Genomic DNA, 22503 nt, shown 5'->3' on the forward strand with positions numbered 1-22503 from the left:
AGCCCCTAGCGCAAAACCGGTCCGTTTTCATGATTGTGCTGTGTACCCACAATGAGCGGTTAATTGTTTTTTTTAGCTCAAAAAAACCCAACCCCAGACTCGAGCCGCGGCGTTTGCGGGGCTTTCCAGCGAGAAACTCTCGTAGCGTTCCGTGACACCCGCACGCCCCCGATAAAAGTGGCTACTTCCACTGCCACTTTTATGTGCGGCGACCACAGCGTCATGCAATGTTTGGCTAATTGGAGCCGGGGTTGCTCACGCCCGGCAAGACTTTGAAACAGCCAAAGCTCACTTCCTTTTTTGCACCTGAATAATGTTTTGCTTCACTGAATATATTGTGCTTTGATTCCTATCAGCTGCGCCGCAGTTAAAGCTCAAATGCTTTAGCTTTACTCGGGTGGGCGCTTATATCGAAATCGCGCTTATAACGAATTTTCTCGCCGTCCCGTTGACCTCGTTATAAGGAGGGAATACAGTATATATATATATATATATATATATATATAGAAATAAGGGTTGGCAGTTGGCAGTCAAGAAAACCTCGGAAAGCAAAGGGGAGGATGTGGTAGGTCATTGAAACACACAAAGAATTTGGAAAGAAAGTGGAAAAAATGCCCGCCAGGTGGGATCCGAACCCACGACCTCCAGACCCACGGCCTCCAGGGGACCTTCTTTTTTAACCCACGCCCGGGGGTTAAAAAGAAGGTCCCCTTCACCCCGAGAAGTCGGAGTGGCGCTGGCTACCACCCCCAAGCACAGGAAAAAATTACATTGACATAAATACCCCAGAAAGTGGAGGGGAAAATCGCCCCGCCGGTAGCGTAGTGGTTATCGCACCAGACCGGTATTCTGGAGGTCGTGGCTTCGGATCCCACCTGGCGGGCATTTTTTTCTCCACTTTCTTTCCAAATTCTTTATCTGTTTCAATGACCTACCACATCCTCCCCTTTTCTTTCCGAGGTTTTCTTGACTGCCAACCCTTATTTCTGTCTTATTACGACGAGCCTCTCATTTCCTATATGTATATATATATATATATATATATATATATATATATATATATATATATATATATATATATATATAGAGAGAGAGAGAGAGAGAGAGAGAGAGAGAGAGAGAGCGAATCAGAATGGGAAATAACGGGCTCGTTGAATTAAGACAGAAATAAGGGTTTGCAGTCAAGAAAACCTTGGAAAGCAAAGGGGAGGATGTGGTAGGACACTGAAACAAATAATGACTTTGGAAAGACAGAAAGTGGAGACAAATTGCCCTCCGGGTGGGATATATATATATATATATATATATATATATATATATATATATATATATATATATATATATATATATATATATATATATATATAACACAAACACGCGGCGCGCAGCTGCCATATAAACTTCTGGGTTACATCGTCTTGTTCCAACAAAGTGCGGAGAGGGCGTGAAAAAAATGGGAAGGCCTGCCGTACGCTTCAAAAATTGTCGCACGGTCAAGGATGACGCAGGGCTCACGTACGTACTGAAGATTGCTGGAATAACTTTGTGCTCCACAGTAAATTATGAGAAAGAAGAATCGCGGGAGAAGCAGCGAAACATAATGAGGGGCACAATCGAAGGTTGGCGAAATCGACTGCCGCGGCGTTTGTTCTGCTTGTGGCTGACTCCTTTTCGGAAACTTGCAATGTATTATCGATCAAACCAGAATAATCTAGGTGAGTAAAGCATGAGTTCTGCTGTTTCCTCAGCAAACAAGGTGGTGGGGCGTGGCCTAACGTCAGAAGGAACAATAGGACGCTTCGCTTTGAGCACATGATGAGGTCGCCGTGCGCGCCCAGGCACTGGCAACAAAACCCAAACAAACCGTTAACAAAGCATGTTTCCTGGCAGTATGAAGAAATCTCTTTGAAATGCTAAAGAGAAAAGCCTCGAAGTAGGCCTTCATACAGCGCAGTCAAATACTGCGTGAAATAGATGATTGTAGCTATCTTCAACGAGCTGTCAGCGCTGATCCAATTACGAAAAAGAACTGGGGCCACGCTGGAAGCATCTCCAAGTAATGATGCGTAGGTAACGTCTCTTACCAAACATAAAAGCAAAAAAAAAAGAAAAACAATGCGTACTTTCCCTGCTTAAATTTTTTGGACAGAACAAAAAAAAAAATACTAGGTCAGCCAAAAGTTCAATGAAATAGACCATGATCAGTGTAACGCTTGGGGATAGGAAGCGCGCTAATATAACGTACGGGGACCTAATCCTGGCCCTACCCTTACCTTTTTAAACATGTGGGCAGTAGTAACGCAAAGCCTTCTTTATTTCTCAGTAGAAGATTTATTTTGCCCTTCAAATGTTTGTATACTCTGTCTATACACTTGACTGCCACAAAATTGACCTCTTGTAAATACCCTTGTTGATAAATGCATTTTCACACTGTTTTTTTCCATGATCTGAAATTCCCAAACAAAGACCACACATTCAGGTTCCTGGATTGCAGAAAACCTATGCTGATAAAGATACAAGAAATAATATAAATCAGATGATTGTCTGGCGAAATAACGAATATGCAAAGCGTAACGGTAGCTGTACCTAATTTGGCTAGATAATGAGGAAAATTGATTATTATTGCTTTATTGATTCGTTGTTTTGGTGTCCCCTTCTTAGCGCGGCGATGACATATCTCACAATTGAAACAGGCACATCAACGAGATACTACCTTTTTAGTTTTAGGGCTGCTATTACAGCGTCAGGAGCAAGCAAATTCAATTTTTTTCGTAACTAGTGGTAGCTGCTCTGCGTTATCTTCTCCACTATACTTCTTTTTCACCGGCATTCTAATCTGCATTTACTTAGATTGATTCCAATCTGAGATGCTTCTAGTTAAAACATTGACAGCCATGCGACGCCTGGAGGCATTTGCCGAACGCAACGTAAAGCTCAAGGCTAATCGTCTGAAGCAAGCATGGTACCCGCGGTCACGCCTTTACAGACGTGACACGTTCTAGTTGGTTTGTTGAATGCCCATAGGCCGATTTTCCCTTCCTGCCAGACTACGTTCATTGCCATGAATCAGGGTTCCCAGCCTCTTCTTATTAAGATTTCAAGTTTCACGTGTTCTATTAGGTTTGAGGGCGACGTATGGGATGGTACGTGTGATGTGGCTGAGTAAAAGAGCTTGGATGGTTTGGGTCGAACCGTCTTCTTTGTGTCCTTGGCACTGGTGAGTGGTGCGTATGACGAGATAGGTAAGTTGTGTGACAATGGCTAGCCGGTGAAGCATTGCGGTGCCAGAGCCGTTTTGGTGGAACTAAATACCAGTCATGTAAAAAGTTTGCGATTCAGGGAACAGTTGTTAGTGCCGGAACGGGTGTGGGAGCGGGAGGTCGCTCACGAGTGCCGGTCTGATGAGTGAGGAGTGCCGACCTGCTCTGCAGGCACACGTAAGGCCTCGAGTTCGTAGATATGCGAGTATAGCGTCGACGGCTTGTTGCAGTGTACTTTGTTGTGTGCCAGGAGAACGCGTGGTAGGGAACGGTGGAGGCCAGGAATTTTTTGAAGTAGAGGTGGCTGCTTCTCAGATGGAGGCAAAAAGCGGAAACGTCCGTGTGCTGAGTTTTCGGCGCACGTTCAGGAAACCCAGGTGGTCAAAATTAATCGAGAGCCCTCCAGAACAACACGCGTCGTAGCCCAGGCGTAGCTTCGACGCTCTGAACCCCATAATCTGAATCTGAAGTTGAGGTGGAAGCTTGACGAGGGCGGCATGGGAGGGGAGAGAAACAACCGAGTTTTGATATGTTACTTTGGAAGGTGTGTGAGAGGACTCGGAGCAAAGTACTGGTCGGATACCTGCAGCGGTAATGCGATTGTTTTCCCGTGCTAGGAGAGGAAATGAAGAAATTCATGACCGCAGGAGATGTAGTCGTACTAAGGATAAAGGTGCGAAAGGAACATGCAAACGACTCGGGTAGGGCAAAATCGATTTAACTAGAGGTATCTTAGTTCAGCGTATCAAGTGTTTCGATACCGGAGACCTAACCTATCATTTAGGGCCGATCTGTGCGCCGTGCGGGGTATGTTGCGCGGTTACGCGGAGCTTTTTTGCAACGCATTTAAAGGAATTACCCAGGAGGAAGTGTGATGAGAAGACTTGAATTGGAAGCTTCAAAATATGCACCTACAACTTTTAATTGACACCTCAGCACTTAATCGACTTTTCGAAAAATTTGTAATCGTAAGTAATTATTTCAGCACAAGAAAGATAAATATTGATCGTTTCTTCACATAGTGGCGACAATATTCCCGTTATCCTACTTTTGCAGCGTGTTTTTTTCTTCTATTTACCTGTATATTTTATGTGCGTGCGTGCGCGCGTGTGTGTGTGTGTGTGTGTGCGTGTGCGTGTGCGTGTGCGTGTGTGTGTGTGTGTGTGTGCGTGTGTGTGTGTGTGTGTGCGTGCGTGTGTGTGTGTGTGTGTGTGTGTGTGTGTGTGTGTGTGTGTGTGTGTGTGTGTGTGTGTGTGTGTGTGTGTGTGTGTGTGTGTGTGTGTGTGTGTGTGTGTGTGTGTGTGTGTGGCGAATCTGAATTGGAAATAAGGCCTATTTGAATTAATGTAGAAAAGAAAGCCAGAAGTCAAGAACGCCAAAGAGGACATAACGGAAGTACTTTAGTTGATCTTGTTAAAATAGATTTATTGTTTTAAATATTTCAAAGGCAGCAACAGCATGTTTTTCTTCTCTTTCCTTCTTTCTTCCAAACATTGAAATAAATTTTTAAAAAGAAAAAAAAGTGATGTACAATTGCCGCTATGCCTCATTTGGTGTTTTTGGCTGTTGGTTTGCCTTGGTGTGAGCGCAAATACACACGCACACACACACACACACACACACACACACACACGCACACACACACACACACACACACACACACACACACACACACACACACACACACACACATATATATATATATATATATATATATATATATATATATATATATATATATATATATATATATATATATATATATATATATATATATATATATATATATATATATATATATATATCGGCTTCAACTCAACATTCGTATTGTAAACAGCCAAGCATGAAGGCTAGATTAACTCCACTTGACCAGCTACACGCACCACAACTCTTCGTCTCGGTAGACGACTAGTGCAAATATCCGCAAAATTCGCTCGCGTGTTTCACTCATACTTGTAGCTACGACATCGGGACCGTTCAGAGACCTGCGACCTCTTTGTAGGTGAAATGTCCCGCCGCGACGAACACATGCGCGTGTCCGGTATATGGCTCTGGCAGATGCTCATCAAAAGAGCATGTGCACGACAAAAACATCGCAGCCTAGTTTGCGCCGATCAGGCGAATGTCATTTACGTAGCACACGATTCGGAGACCTCGTGCGAACAATGAGCACCGAAATCCCAAAAGGGAACAGCACTATTACGGGGTTAGAGCATCTTTTAATCTCTCTCCTTCTTTCCTTCTCATACTGCATCTAACTGTCTATATATATCATCGGCCTATTTACGCCCACCGCAGGATAATAAAGGCATCTCCCATTGGCTTCCAACTGCTACTATCCGCACTGTTCGAACCTGTTATTTGCCAACAAATTTCCTTATCTCACCTTTGCATCGAGCTATCGGCTTTATCGTACGTCTACTTCCGTCTCTCGGTAGCCACTCCGTTGTACACGCTGGGGGTCCACCGATTGTCAGCTCTCCGCATTACACGCCCTGGTAAAGTCCCCTTCCTTCTCTTAATTTCAGCCTGGATATCTTCCACCTGAGCTTGCTCCCTAATCAAGACGCTCGTTTCCTGTCTGTAAACGTTGCTGTCATCATTCTTCGTTTAATGGCTCGTTGGGCCAGCCAAAGTTTTCTTTCAAGGATTTCAAGTTTTCTTTCTTTCTTTCAGTCACCAAGTTTCTCAGTCATACATCATCACGAGGAGCACACATTAACTGCACTTTTTTTTTGTTTTAGTGGCACAGTTAACCTACTGTTTATTACTTCAGAGTGTATTCGTGCAGTACGCTTATATGCATCGAGATAGGCAGAGGGACACGGGGAAACAGTGCCCCTTCCCGAACATACACAAAGGCCTTCTCGAACGCTAAAAATGTAAATATAGGTCAGTTAGTTCAGGTCACAATCACCTATTGTGTCTCAGTAGATTCGCAAGTGCAGTGTTTTCGCAACCACAACAAGAAGCCACGAAGAAAAAAAGAAAATAACGCATTGCTGAAGCTTGCTATAGCGCGCGACTATTCAGCTCTACGACATAGATCCTATTGTGATCTGCTCCCCTTACGAATTCAATAATAAAGAAACAAGTATACACACTCCGTGCTCAGTATTTTGAACCCATTCTTCTGGGTGATGTTTACTCAGTCCTTCTGCGATGGAAGCTGATGGTTACTTACTGAGGCAAATGCAAGCTGCAATTTCAATGCACTTTCTCTTCGAAAGTTATCATCGTTTGCAAACGAGTGGCCCTCAAAAGGTGGGGGCAACAAGAACTAATATACAAAGCATTCTTCATAACCTTGCGTGTAAAGCTGAATGTGGTGCGATTAGCTAGATTCGAACAGCCCTGGTTGAAAGTTAAGCTTGCTGCAAGGCGTCAGTTCCCTGCCGTCTCGGCACAAAATCGAAAAGAGCTCCACAGACGTAAAGACAACACAGATGCTAGTTTTGAAAGAAAAAAAAAACCTTCCGGCAGATCAGTGCATGCACCCGCCATCCTTGCTTTATTTTCCTGAAAAAGTACGCCGACATACTTGCCCACTACCGGCGCGGGCGCCAACAATACCCAGCACCCCGCCCACACCTATCCACAACCGAAGATACAATATTCCGACGACTGCAAACGAACTCTTACCCCCACAATACCCTACTCAATGCAATGTACCCCACCCTTTACCCCGCATCTTGCAAATACTTCCCCCACCCTGGCACCCTATACCATCTGGTGTGGGAGTGTCAACAAACCCCGTACCTTACTCCCAATCCCCAACCTACATACGAGCAGTGGGTGGCACAGCTGACCAGCTCCGACCTCTCCTCCCAGCGTAGCCTGGGGGAGAGGGCCCGGGTGGCCAGCGCAGGCCAGGGTATCCCAGACTAGAGGAAACCCCCACCAGGCGGGTGCCCAGACATCGGCCCCTAAGGCTCGCATAAATAAAGTTTATTCCTCCTCCTTCTTCTCCTCCTCCTCCTCCTCCTGCTTTCTAACACAGCAGCCGCAGAATTTAACGAATGGCTCATAAAATGCCGATGTCGTAATTGTCAGGCCATAGTATATTACGCAAAAATAACTGCAAAAAGTTTTATTATTCTTGCACGCGCGGGTTACTCGAGAAAAATAAAAATAAACCGCCCATGTAAAAGGCGTTCTGATGGGACGCACGCTACATGGAAATCTGAACAGAGATTGTCCCTTGGTTCCTTGTTGTAGAAGAGCGACTTACATCTACCGTTCTACATTCCGCGTGTCAGCTCTAAGAATCATGCATGCGCGATCGACTCCTTCGAGTCGCGAGTACGTATGCGCTTCTTTAGGCAACGGAACATCGAGTGACAGCGTTGGCTGCTTGGCGTATACGTTCATTGCGTTACAGGAGGAACCCATTAGAACTGCCCTACTTTGCGGTAGCATTTTTACTTGTGTTGTGAACCTTTATAGCTGTTTAAAGGGGCCCTGAAATACCTTCCGCCGATGCATGGATGTACATGTAACCAAATAAGACAATGTATTAGCAATCTGCTCCCGCAAGAATTTTGTTAAAGCGATGAGTACTAGCTGAAACATCGTAAATCAAAAACCGCGCATTATCGTCGCGCCGCGTTTCCTCCTCCTTTCAACTTACTCTCCGCTGTTGACGGCGCGGCAGCCTTCCCTCCCGTGATGCTGCGCTCCTCGGCGGTGACGTACTTCCGCTATCGCGCTGCTCATACTGCCGTCTGCTACGGGCAAGCTTTGTTGACACCTTGAATCCCTCACTCCGCTCAAGGCTGGAAAAGCGAACGAAAAATCTGGCCGCATTTGTGCGGCGGCCTGGCCTTGCCTTTTCGCGGTGTGCGTTGCTGCAGGGCAGCACGTGACTTTTAATCGGCGGCGAACTCGCTGCCGCTCGGGGAGGATCGTGGGCTTGGTCCCTCATGCCCCTCATGCACCGCGCACTGTTTATCCAAAAAGCGCCGTATCAGATGTGGCCCCGCTGGTGCCGGGTCTTATTTTGCGGTGGTGGTAATTCCTGCCGGCGGCATGTGAAAAAGACATTTTAAACCGATACAGAACCCGTGCACAAAACGCTTCAATCATGTGACCAGTTCAGCTTGGGGCGACGCGTGGTGGAGAGCGGCAACGTTGGCAAAACATGCTCCGTCGCGGCTCTGAGCTTTCTAGCGCTGGAGCGAGCGCCATTTCTTTGACAATCTCAAACATCGGTTGGCTCGGCAAAAAGGCACAAACCGCCCCAGAAGTCAGTTACGGTTGCGTGATCCCGGTTCAGCTCGGGGCCCCACCTCGCGACATGTGGGCACTGCAGGCGTACCACTCACTCCCATTGGGAAGTGTGAGATGCGTTTGACATTACAGGAGGCGATGGTGTGTGTGTTGTGGACGCCTTTGTTTCGCGATGAAATGCGACGTTGTGCTTCTGCGGGTGGATAGTGCTTCCCATGGTCTGGATTATCTTTCTCGAGCGACGTACGACTCAACCTCGCATGGGGTATGTGCAGTGTGCGTGGCTAAAAGCCATCTCGGCTTGCGCGCCAGAGTTAAGTGACTTGCTGTTCGTCCCCACAACCGCGCGCGAGGTGAGTGCCGAATTTACGACTGGCAGGAGGAGGCAACCCATCGTCTGATCAATCGCGGTTCAGACTTGCAACGCATGTTGTGACGTTGTGTTCGTTCGAAACGCATCTCTGGATTGTTTTGAAGTGGAATAAAATGTATCCGTCAAACCCGGGCATTCGGCTCAGGGCGTTCTCTGCGATTGCACGAAAGAAGTGCCACGGGGCTTCAGCGCTTTCTTTATGAAGCGTACTCAGTTAAGAGAATATCCATGTCGTGTTATGACCGTGTTGCATTTAATACGAACGGTTAAGCGTTTGTTTACACTTGTTTGGTTTGTCGTAAAATGTCCAAGCACTCCGACACTCCGCTGGCAGATCAGCCGGCGAGCCGACGCTGAGCAGACTACTCATCTCTTTGCCGGAAGTGCGTGAAAAATCCGTCCAATAGCAGGATGTCTAGCTAATGACGAACATCTGGGAATCGATTATGTAGACATGTGAAGATGGCGGCGTCCAAAAACACGAAGGAAAGGGTGAGAAAAAAGCGACAAACTTTGCAACAAAAGTGTGAGCTTTCCGCTGTGCGTAAAAGAGTAATACTTGGCCCAGATGACCTTGACGACCCAATCTAACGATTGCGCTACTTCATTTAGTGTGCTCAAAACGCCTTTCAGGGCCCCTTTAACTAAGAGACGTTATTCCAGATACCTGTTACCCAAAATGACCTGGGAATAAGCATTTCGCGTGTCTTCGCAGCTTTTAACTTCACACCTCCACAAACGGGAGCACCGCAGCAGGAAGGCTACTTGCAAGGCGCCCTGCTCCTGGCAGTCTTCGTGAAATGCAACAACGCCATTTCTGCACTGATACTGTACTGTCCTCGCAAAGTGAAGTAAGAAAAGGCATACCTGCTCGTCACCACACTCTTTGCTGAACCGAACGCGGATGGCTGAAAAATCGGAATTACTATAAATGGCTTACCTCTTCGTGAGCTCGATGTTTCGCGAATTAAACTAAAGTTGGAAATGGTTTTCAGTCGCTAAATTTTGCGAGACAGGACGAAAGCCAGAAAAACCAAGAACCCTGGACGCTCATTATTGTCCATATGCCTCGTTGCATCTGCCCCGGTGGGGTTCTGCTCTCTGCTTTCTTCAAATGCCAGAGCACATACCAACCAGTAGCACCTCTGCAAGCCCACGAGATGTGATGGAAAAGCACCGTCACCGTGCACTCGCTCCTGAAGCTATTACACTGCGCAAAGGCAGTTAAGTGCGATGTAGCACTTACAGCCATATACAAGCGAAATGCGGGGCGGCTACACTTCCCCAAGTATGTTACGATTGCTAAGGGGGGAGACTGAAGTTTCTCAAGCGAAGCTTGTATTGCCTCACGTGTCGTCGAAGCTCATAATGGTGTTCCAAAAAGCCAAGCGCTTCGGGAAAAAAAAAAACGCTTCCCGTGGTCGGAATCGAACCTGCGTCCCTTGCGTTATAAAGCCGACGTCAACCGCCTGTCCGATTGCGCAATTCCGTTTTTTTTTTTCTTTATTGCCTATCTCGGACAGCAACACCAGATACCAGGTACAATGAAAAAATAAAAAAATTACGCCCACCTCCCCTCGCGGGAACCCTGGTGTGATGCGACGCTGAGGGGGGGTTCAAGCGCAAGCGGAGAGCAAGTTGCAACCGTCGACCGAAAGGCCGCCGGAGAGCGGCACACCAGTTATATGAGCAGCGCGCCCGAAGGAGAGGAGACCGCGGAGAGAGCAAGTACTGCACATGCGCAGCACCACGCGCAGCGCCGCCCACCGGCGGAGTGAGAGCGCGCTGGGCCACACACCCGCAGATGTTGAGAGAGAGTGTTCGCTCTCACCTGGGCACGCGCCGGCGCCAGTGCGTCTGCCGCGGCTATGACACAACACAATTCAACACAATCCACTTTAATCCAATCCAATCCAAATCCAATACAAGCCAAGCCAAGCCAATCGAATCCAATCCAATGCCCCTCGCGAGAGAGTGTTCGCTATCGGAGAGGAGAGGGGGTGAGCGGAGGAGAGTGCGGACGACGACGCCAACGACGACGACGGACGCACGCAGGAAGGACAGGGCCGCCGACAAGAGATGCTCTCAGCGTCGCATCTAAAATCACAGTAATGCCACCATGCCCCCCAGGGCCGGTGTTGTCATATAAAATTCTCTAAGCGTAGTTAGGGGTTCAATTTTAGACAACCACTCTGGTGGAGAGTTCTTCACTCTCTGAACTTCAACAAACTGTGACACACTTTCCCTAAAATACTGTCTCGTTGGTCCCGCGTCTACATCACAATGCATTCCGACACGGTATATGTGCAAAGCGTTGGAGGTGATCCTTGGGCTGCGTTGTTGCCACGGACGCCACCGATACTGGGCCATGAGGCTATGAGGTGATTGTTTGTGTGATGAAGGATGATTCTCTACTTGGTGTGTGTGGTGTGGTTTCCTTTTAGGATTGGGTCAAGCTCAACCAGTGGGTTGGGTAAGATTTGGTTTGGGTTGGATTGCGGTTGATTGGGTATGGGTTTGGGTTGACTGGGGTGGGTTTGGGTTTGGTTAAGGGTTGGTTAGGGGTTTTGAGTTTTGGTTTGGCTTGTATTCTGACTGGTGACAAGCTTCGCGCGCACCCTTGTTCTCTTTAGGGGAGGGGTTGGTTGGGTTTTTGTGATAAGGATAAATTTCTAGCTCTAATATATATATTAGGAGACCGAGGTCCGGAGCGACGCTTATTGTAGAGCTCCAGCGGCCAGAATGGCGAACACACCATGATGACGAGTATGTACAGGAGTAAAGATGAAACACAAGCCTACGAGCTAGCACTGATGGTTACGGACAGAGGAATAGGAAGCGCTAGAGCTGGCCAGAGTTCACTCGCAGAGCTTATACTGATCGCCACTTGCAGTACGGTAAACAATTCTCACACTACTTATTTCTCCCCCCCCCCAAATATATATATATATATATATATATATATATATATATATATATATATATATATTCTATATTTTCAATTTTCAACCTACTTTATTTTGAAACTGCACGTGTTAACCTCGTAATGACTTCCAGACGCGCTTTTTCAACGTCTGGATGGATGGTTCAGATGGTTGTTTTCAAAGTCTGGGGAGGCAGACATTGCACATAAAGCAACCCACAACTGTCTACATGACATATCACTGCCAGATTCATCGACACAAAAGACACCAATGCGGCGCCTACAGAGGCCTTTGTTCCTGCTTGTAGCAGAGTAAGTAACGTAGCAACCCCTACTTTATGTATTCGGCGTGAGCTGTCATTTTTCCCACTTTGTACAATGGTCCAATTTTTCCGCGAAAAATTGGCCGGCAATTCACTAAACGTAAAGCCGCTTACGTACCAAGGGATCTGGAGGCAGCACGTTTCTAGAGCCATCATATAGATAAATAACATGCGGCTTAGCTTTCTCATGTACCCCATAACAGCATATAATCGAAGCTTCTGGCCCTTCTAGACCTGCATAAGCGGTGGGGTTCAAGCGGGGGAATCCCCATACTGACACCAAGGGGGGGGACATCTGAAACGGGCTGTACGCGACAGGCAACCGCAAGACATCAGAATATCGCAGAGGCCAAAACATAGCAAATAAGTGAATAAATTCCTACCCGCGGGAAACACAACGCACAATCGAGCAACACCTAACCAGCGAATGTTATGGGGTTGTTAGAGCATTACGAATTAAAATGTAGTCGATGGTTCTAAAAGGTCCTAAAGGAAAAGAAAGGGAAGTGTACACGTGTACCGTACGGCGCTTGATAGTGGGCCAGTGGCATTTTTTTTTTCAGCGCCAATTATGCGCCGGGCCGTCACGACTTTCGAAAGAAATCATGCAACAACAACCATCACTTACAGGTCCTACCAGCATTGTTCACATCCGTGCGTAGCGTATTTCTCACCAATAAAGCGCAAGTTTCTGTTCACAACATGACGAATGCAGTGCCATCGACTGTAACTTTGTACCTCCCCGTACAAGGACTGGGGGGCCTGTGGTATACCCTTCGAGGAACAGCCATTGCACGCGCCTGGATCAACGAGCTGGAACGCCACTGTCGACAGCCGAAGCAAATTGGGCGTGCACTGCCATCGGTGTTGCACAGCACGAGTATATACAAATTTATGGAAACTGTTGCTTCCTATACGACGACAGAAACAAAGCCACATTCGTGTTGCCTGTATACGTTGAAAAGTTTCCCTCAGTGTGCCGTGCTCCACAGCTCGCGATCCCTACAACCTTCAGTTTTGCTCCAGCTTCTTTCTAGGGGAATCTTTTTCTGTTTAAGCGCGTTCACAGCTGCCCCCTCTGCATAGATGAGTAAATGGCATATGCGCTTTGTTCAAAAGTGGAATTTCCCGCGACACGTACTCCCATCGGTGTTATACGAGATGCTCTACAAACGCATGGTGTTCAATGAGGTGAAACTACATCGAACAAACCGGCTGCGTGAGCCATTTATATTTTCCTTCTCGTGAATGTTGTCCTTGAATTCCAGAGATGATGTCAAAGCACCGGCGATAACGCGTGGGAGCATGAGGGAGGGGAGACAGTTCACGTGAAACTAGCATCACTCGCACCGACCAACCAACCGACCAGCCTCCGGTAGATCAGCTGAGCTGAGACAACTTCATTCGCTGATGGTTTAAGAATTCCCCTTAGAGATGTTCCCTCTCCCGGCTGCTGCCACTATAGCGCTGAATGCAACTAACTGCGCTTCGACGACGTTGAAAGCATTCCTGCGCTGAGGAACGCACCCGGCATCTTCGCCTATCGCACAGTCGCGTGAACGGCTGCCCGCGGAGAATGAGGCGGTGACGCGATCAGCGACTCATTCTCGAGCAGCCGGAGGACAAAATGGCTCACCGAGTTGGACGCGGTCGCGCTCTTCTGCTCGCGGGAGGCGTAATCCGAGGTGGCACACACACACGGGGGATGTCACGCCGAGAAGCCGCGTGGCTGGCGCATATACGTGCGCCGCCGCTCACAGTGACGAGTCGAAAAGCACAGGAGCACCGCCGCCGTGCCAGACGACGAGTGCACGCCACCTGACTGCGCCGTCGGCACAGCTGCGCGCCGGAGCCGGCCTGTGCTAAGCCTAGCGGCGCGAACTTTTCCGCAGCACTGTTTGTCCAAGGCGACAGGGATCCGAGCCCGGGCGCTGCTTGCGCGAGGGGTCAGAATGAGCAAAAGCTGGTCGCCACGGATCACGTGTTCGTTTTGCCGCCTTCGCTCCAACAGCTGCCCGCGACGCGCACAACTTCCCAGCCGGTACCGGAGAGACGCGCGGGGGCCTTTCGAATTGTCGCTTTTCCCGCGCCATTTAGCGTCGGTCGCGCGAAAGCGTGCCAGCCCGCGGGCCCCTCGGCTGGACCCCGAGCAGCCAAGAAGCTGTCCCGCGCTACTATACACCAGCGGCCGTAAATTTCGAGCAGGCCAGAAGACCTCTTGTTCGATCACCGCAGCCAGTGTCGCTGTTCACCGCGTCCTGTGTTAACGCAGCGCCGTCGGGCCACCGGCAGAACGCTCATTTTGGCGCCCGTCCACTATAAGTACACGCCTATAAGTAGCTAGCACGTGACAAATTGGTATGGAGCAGGAGTACATCCAGTTTGCATGGCCTAAACATTTTGGCGCTGGATTTTAACCATTTAATCGAATAAGGTCTCAAAGAGACACGCATACTTTGCGACCCTCCCGTAGCACTGTCAGCGTTTATTATCGGCGAAAGAGGCCTTAATTACTAAAATCATCCCAAATTAAACACTGCGTTTTCCTTCCTCATTTGCCTCCCAGAGATTCATCATCATCATCATCATCATCATCATCATCATCATCATCATCAGCCTACTCAGGGCCACTGCAGGACGAAGGCCTCTCCCAATGACCTCCAACAGCTCCTGTTTTGCGCTGCTCGAATCCACAATTTAACCCCAAATTTCTTTATTTCATCCCTCCATCGGGTTAATGGCCTTTTCCTTCTTCTCGACACGTCTCTTGGTGTCCACTCTGTTACCCTAATTGTCCACCGGTTGTCGGTTCGTCTCACTACATGGCCAGCCCAAGTCCATTTGTTTTTCTTTCCTTGAACTATGATATCCTCTACTCTAGTTTGTTCTCTGATACAGGTAGCTCGTTTCCTGTCCCTGAGTGTTATTCCTAACATTATTACGTTCCATGGCACGTTGAGCCTACCTAAGTTTGCTTTCTAGTTGTTTAATAAAATTTCAAGTTTCAGCTCCATATTTAATCCCCGGCAGCATGCATTGGTTGCATATTCTTCTTTTGAGTAACAGGGGTAGCTTGATTTTTATTATTTGGGAGTGCTTGCCGAGCACTCCCCAACCCTCTGCTCCGGATTTCTCTCTCGGGGTTGGGGTCAGCACTACCCATTTGTACGAGGTAGTTATATTCTTTTACTTCTTTTAGCGTTTCGTTTCCTAAGCTGAAGACGTTTTTAGGAAGCTTATTCATCCGTACTTCAGATTTATTCATATTTATTTTTATCCCCATAACCGTACTTTCTGATTGTAGTTCCTCAAGCATTGTTTGCATGGGTTCTGCAGTCTCACTCGAAAAGACTATGTCGTCCGAAAACCTTAAATGGCTCGAGTATTCCCCATTTATCCTTAATCCTATGTTTTCCCAGTCAAGCTTTCTAAATACCCCCTCCAGACATGCTGCGAGTAGTTGTGGAGAGATGGTATCTTCCTGTTTTACTCAATTTCGGATCGGGCAGTTATCGCTTTGCATGGGGAGGGTTATCCTGCCCGTGCATCTTTTATATATGTCCTCTATAAGTCTTATGTAGGTATCCTCTATTCCCTGCTTTTTTAGTGCTTCTAGCACGGCTGCGGTGAGTACGGAATCAAACGCTTTCTCATAATATATAAATTCCATGCAAAGGGGTTTAGGGTACTTTGCGGATTTTTCTATCACTTCATTACGACATGGATGTGATCCAGAATTGAGTACCCTTTCCTAAACCCAGCCTGCTCTCTGAATTGTTAGGAATCCACGCTGTTAAATATGCGGCTAACTATAACTTTGGTAAAGAGCTTGCAAACAACTGAGAGTAGGCTGATGGGTCTGTAATTCTTGAGGTCCTTGGGATCTCCTTTCTTGTGAATCAGAATAATTGGGATCTCCTTTCTTATGAATCAGAATAATGATAACGTTTTTCCAGGCTACGGCCACTTTTTGAGTCTACAAACATTCAGAAAATAGTACAGCAAGCTTTTCCAGTATACAATACATCCAACCTCCTTCAAAAGATCCAGGTTATGCCGTCGTCACCTGCAGATTTTCCTATTTTCATGCCGTTGAGAGATTTTCCTACTTCCTCTTTATTCCCTAGTGTGACATCGCAAGTTGAGCTTGTACTTTGAGTAGTTTCCCTTGGTCTAACGTCGCTGGCATACAGCCTGATGTAAAATCGTTCTGCTACCTTTATTATCTCGTACAAGTTGTGCGTAATGTTACATTGCTCGTCTCTGAGTGCGTGCATACTTGTCTTTGCCGATGGCTAGCTTTCTCTCAGTTGTTTTCAAGCTTCCTCCTATCTGCAGCGTTTCCTCTATCACTGCCATGTTATATGCACGAATTTCATTTGTTTTACTTCTGTTAATCAGTTTCGACAGCTTGGCTAACTCAATCTGATCCGCCTGACACTGTCATGTTGTTACGTTTGTCAATTAGTTCCTTCGTTTTGTTAGGTCGTTTTCCAGTTTGTTCCCTACATGTTGCTTCTCCGACAGCTGCTGCTGATTCACTGAGTGCCGATGTTAGGTTGTCATTTAGCCTGTCTACGCTGACTTCGTTTTGCTCGTTTAGAAGCGCAAATTTGTTTTGAAGAGTTATTTTAAACTCCTGCGATCTGGCGCTGACCCTATGCGGGGTTTCTCAGTTTTCACGAGTTTCCTTCTTTCTTTTTTGAGAGTCAGCCTTGGCTTGCATCTAACCATGCTATTATTGCTGCTCCAAATCTTACTTAGCTCCTCTACGTCTTGCACGATACCCAGGTTGTCACTTACAATGAAGTCAGCTTCGTTTTTTGTTGTACCATCGGGACTTTTCCATGCACGTTTTCTATTCTTTCGTTTCTAGAAGAATGCGTTCATCAACCTCAGATTATTTCTCTCTGCAAATCCCACCAGTGCATCTTCTCGACTGTTGCGATTGTCTGTTTGGAAGTTTCCCACTGACCTTTCTCCCATTTGCTTCTCCCATGGCTCACCGACTCTCAGAAATTACATGATGCAAACACATCTCTGCTGTTTGCGTCACGCTAGACAGGGAGTGAACTCCTGCGATCTGGCTCTGACTCTATGCGGGATTTCTTAGTTTTCACGAGTTTCCTTCTTTGAGATTCAGCCTTAGCTTGCATCTAACCATCCTATGATTGCTGCTCCGAATCTTACTTATGTCATCTACGTCTTGCACGATACCCGGGTTGGCGACATTAGACCTGGGGAAACTACTCAAAGTGCAAGCTCAACTTGCGATGTCCCACTAGTAACAAAAGGGGAAGTAGGAAAGTCTCTCAATAGAGAAAGTCTCTCAAATAGACAAAGCTGCAGGTGACGATGGCATAACCTTGTGCGTTATTGGAATGGTGGCTCAGCAGTAACCGAATACAAAGCTACCACGTCCCGAAACGGTTTCGTCAACCAGTATGGAATCAATCGTGGTACCATTAACTCCCACGCTCTATGCGGCTCCGGACCACATAGCAAAAACTTTCTTTGTAGGTTCAGTTATAAGGATTGGCGATTTATTAAAAAAATACCATATAGTTTTTTTTTTGTTTCTTTGTTTTTTTTTTTTGTTTTTTTTTTTTTATCCAGGATGGCTACCTCGTAGGACGAAGCGACCGCTCGCGCTTGCGAGCGTCATTCATCACGCGCCGCTTGGAAACATGCGGCAACACTGTCTACGGTACACATTTATGCATGCAGTGTTGACATTTTCTTCGTAACACGCAAAAAGTTTCCTCGGTGGAGGATGGAGGCTGATGATTCATACTTTTAATGTCCGCGCTTGACACGGCCGAGCCACTCGAGGCGCAGCGTACACTCAAAGCAATTCCGTGGTTCAGCTGCACCGCGATGCACTTTATTGACGAATCTGCGCAGCCATCAAGGAAATTTCGCCGAATGACGGGGTCGAACGTACACGATTCGACCCAAAGTTCGGTCTGCTCTGTGGTATCACGCAATGCAATGAATGAATTAATGAATTTATTGTAAACAAGGAAAGGAAAGACCACCAGCAGGCGTAGTTTGTCTCACCTAAGGGTGGACACCGGAACGCCTGCTGGTGTGGGGGGTGTGGGGAATGGGGAAAACAGTTGTACAGGGAAGGGAGGATAGAGAGAAGAAGAGGTTACATATATACCAATATACAAGTCTAACAGGACATATATGTACAATATATACAAGGTAAACACTTTTTTAAAACACGAAGACAAAAAAAACAAAAGAAAAAAAAAAACGAAGCACCCACACACACACCGTTTAGTTTATGTGGGGAGAAAGCGGAGAGGCGGGGGGAGTCCTGAGGCATCCAGGTAGGACCCCAGGGCCTCATGGACTCCGTCCCGCTCTCTGGCACTGCCGGGCGGCCACAGAAATTTTTCGAGGGGCCGAGCCCCTCCCCCGAAGGCGGCCAACAGTTCGGTCCTCCCTGCCACAAACTGGGGGCACTCCAGGACCAGATGTGGCAGGGTCTGGACAGCCGCCCGGCAGTGCTGGAAAATGCAAGGCGAAGTGTTCCGCATTGAGCAGTGCCTCAGCGCATATCACATTTTTGAGTCAAATGTTATGCACGTTGGTGTCATTCGCCAAACTGGCTTGGCTGACGGCATGGATGGGGCAATCAAGTGGAGGGTGCTGAAGTTGAATCGCGGGATTGCGTTTGAGTATACAGTCATGGACAAATGAAACGCGATCCCGAAAATATAAGCCAGAGCACATAAATAGCGCGATTTCTTTCGATGCAATTCAGATTGACGCATGGCTAAATTACAGTAACAAAGTTGGGAAATGTGGCTTTCCAAATATACCAAGATCGCGCCATTGTTGGACCCCCACGAACAGCATTCTTCGAATTTGCGTGTTTAGGTTCATATTTTTGTGTTCGCATTTTATTTGTCCATGACTGTACATACTTACCCTCGCATCATTTCGGTTCTTATAGACGACGTGTGCGAGCGATGGTCCACTTGCTCACTCAAGTGTCCCACTTGATCGTGCTTATTCTCTTTATCTTTCTCACTCATGTTCCTGACTACCAGTGATGTTCTGAGTGCTACGGTGGCATGGTCACATTTCTAGGCATAAAATTCCCTGTTTTCGGCACTCGGTAATTTCCCTGGATACCTCTATTGATTTTTCAATTCGCTTCGTACAGGACCCTGAACTAGAAAAAGTTCTTTAGATCGTAAACAGTGCAAGTGACTTAATATATATACTCGTTCACGCTGTGGTGTTTATATTTTAACAGCAGAGCTTTCCAAAGTCGACCCATGTGGTCTGGTCGGTGGTGTCACGCGGGGGCAGGTTCTCGAACCCACCGTCAGAGGTCGCCTTAGCTTCACCGGGATTAAGGCCCCTAAAATAACTAAGGTAGCGCAAACCTATGTTCTCGCCCCCTTTCGCCCTCATCCGCGCTCCTTCCCTTCTCCGTATTCTGACATTTTCTTTTTCGCCGGCCAGCGCCGCCCGCCATTGGCCAACGGAAAAGTCACGTGGTAGCTCAGGTGTGTTTTTTTATTTTCTGCCTCTTTCACGGCCGGGTGAGACCTTTAACTGCTTTTAAAGGGACGCTGAAGTGAATTTGTCAAGCTTCTGTTTTTGCTTGCACTGCTTAGACTGGCTCAAATAGACACACTTTCCATCGTTTATCCGGGCGGTAAGGCGGTATTTATTTCATAAAGCCTGAAAGAAGACTAACATGCGCGGTTTGCGGCGACCGCACCAACTAACAGCAGTGACGTAAATACAAATGATGATGATGATGATTGAAGATGATTCCTATTGGTTTCCCCTTTGAAGCGGGGTGGTGACACGTCATCTTACCAAAAAGGACTAATATAACCATATTTTACACTCTTGGTTTAATACTAGCGCTGCTTAGGGCAGGCACTAAAGCTTATTAGGCCCGAAATACTTTCTTTTCCCTGTTACAGGTGGTAACTGTCCTAGGCACTATTCCCCTCTCTGCTTTTCGTCCACCAGCATTCTAATCTTCTTTTCGTCCCCTCGACAGCCTTGAAGTTAACTTCCTCTCTGATACCCTTAAATCCTAGGGCTTCTGAAAGCCCAATATTCCCTTCATGTAGATTTGGATGGATACCCTCACATTCTAACACTATGTGTCGCATAGTTTCTGTTTCTTTTCCGCAGACCACACATACCCCATCATTTTGTGAATACTTCCCCACAAAACTCTTAGTTCGCAGGCAACCTGCTCTAGCCTCAAAAAGCAAAGCACTGCCCTGGGAATTGATTGATTGATTGTAGGGTTTAACGCGCCGACGCAATGCAGGCGATGAGGCGCGCCGTAGTGGAGGGCTCCGGATTAATTTTGACCACCTGGGGATCTTTAACGTGCGCCGAAATCTCGCACACACGGGCGTTTTTGCTTTTCGCCTCCATCAGAAAAGCGGCCGCCGCGGCCGGGAATCGAACCCGCGACCTCGTGCTCAGCAGCGCAGCGCCTTAGCCACTGAGCCACCGCGGCGGGTACTGCCCTGGGAATTATCGTAGAAATTTTCCTTTCTGATGTTCATCTTCTCAGCCCTGTACATCTCTAACGACGTTTTAGCTTCCATTTTTTCCCTCCATTTATTCGTTTCAATCTGCCTTGCCTCTTTTTTTGGTTACCTTGGCTGTTTTGGATTCCCCACTGTTCTTTCCGTATTTCATCGTTAGCCTTCTAGTCTTTCTTAACCACTGCGTGTCCACGCTTTCCAACTATAGGTACCTAAAAACCTTAGCTGCCCACCTTCGTTGATCCATTGCCCTCAACCTCATTTCAAAGCATATTTTACTCTGATGATGATGATGATTCCTATTGGTTTCCCCTTTGAAGCGGGGTGATGACATGTCATCTTACCAAAAAGGACTAATATAACCATGTTTTACACTCTTGGTTTAATACTAGCGCTGCTTATGGCAGGCCCTAAGGCTTATTAGGCCCGAAATACTTTCTTTTCCCTGTTACAGGTGGTAACTGTCCTAGGCAATATTCCCCTCTCTGCTTTTCATCCACCAGCATTCTAATCTTCTTTTCGTCCCCTCGACAGCCTTGAAGTTAACTTCCTCACTGATACCCTTAAATCCTAGGGCTTCTGAAAGCCCAATATTCCCTTCATGTAGATTTGGATGGATACCCTCACATTCTAACACTATGTGCCGCATAGTTTCTGTTTCTTTTCCGCAGACCACACATACCCCATCATTTTGTGAATACTTCCCCACAAAACTCTTAGTTCGCAGGCACCCTGCTCTAGCCTCAAAAAGCAAAGCACTGCCCTGGGAATTATCGTAGAAATTTTCCTTTCTGATGTTCATCTTCCCAGCACTGTACATCTCTAACGACGTTTTAGCTTCAATTTTTTCCCTCCATTTATTCGTTTCAATCTGCCTTGCCTCTTTTTTGGTTACCTTGGCTGTTTTGGATTCCCCACTGTTCTTTCCGTATTTCATCGTTAGCCGTCTAGTCTTCCTTAACCACTGCGTGTCCACGCTTTTCAAGTATAGGTACCTAAAAACCTTAGCTGCCCACCTTCGTTGATCCATTGCCCTCAACCTCATCTCAAAGCATATTTTACTTTGAGCTTCTCTAACTTCAAACGACGCCCAGCCCATATCTCCCTGAACTGCTTCGTTAGTTGTTTTTCCATGCGCGCCTAAGGCCAAACGTCCTACCGTTCTCTGGTTTACTTCAAGGCCTGATAGAACGTCTGATTTTAAGCAGAGTACAGCATTCGCAAACGTGAGGCCTGGAACCATTACTCCTTTCCACATTCCTCTTACTACTTCATATTTGTTATACCCCCACAGAGCTCTATGCTTCATTATAGCTCCGTTTCGCTTTCCCTTAACCTTAAGTTGCTCCTCGTGAGTACTTAAGTAGTTATCCCCTTCGTTTATCCACACTCCCAAATATTTATATTCCTTCACTCTAGATAATTCGCCTTGCTGGATAGACACTACGTCGGTGGTAGCGTCATTGAAAACCATTATTCCTGATTTTTCTGCACTGAAATTTAACCCGAGGTCAGTGGCTTCCTGGCCGCAAATATTTATTAGCCGCTGCATATCGGTTTGGTTATCAGCTAAAAGAACAATGTCGTCTGCGTATAACATTCCCGGAATATGCTGTTGTACCACTTCGCCTTGCAGCATATGGGTTAGGCTAAACCCTACTTGACTTTCTTCCAGTTTCTTTTCTAACCCTGCCATGTAAAGCATGAACAGTATTGGGCTCAAAGGGCATCCCTGTTTCAGTCCCCGATGGATGTTGACCTGCCGGGCGCATTTCTGTCCTTCCCAAGTAAGGTGCACTCTATTGTCTTTATAGATTGCTATAAGGAACTGTACTAACTCGTCATCTAATCC

At 47.0% G+C, this 22503-nt stretch overlaps 1 protein-coding gene across 2 annotated transcripts in view; it reads right to left on the reverse strand.

Annotated features, from left to right (window-relative positions):
- LOC144155632 (uncharacterized) overlaps positions 1-14026 on the reverse strand; it is a 552497-nt gene extending 538471 nt beyond the window's left edge. For both annotated transcript variants that reach the window (XM_077687198.1, XM_077687196.1), the window contains exon 1: positions 13745-14026. The gene's annotated coding sequence lies outside the window, so the exon portion shown is untranslated. The remainder of the gene's footprint in view (positions 1-13744) is intronic.
- Between the last annotated feature and the right edge of the window lie 8477 nt (positions 14027-22503).

The sequence above is a fragment of the Haemaphysalis longicornis genome, unplaced genomic scaffold, assembly GCF_048455015.1.
Source record: "Haemaphysalis longicornis isolate Haplotype H1 unplaced genomic scaffold, Haemaphysalis longicornis Haplotype H1 scaffold_1, whole genome shotgun sequence".
Taxonomy (NCBI): Eukaryota; Metazoa; Arthropoda; class Arachnida; order Ixodida; family Ixodidae; genus Haemaphysalis; species Haemaphysalis longicornis.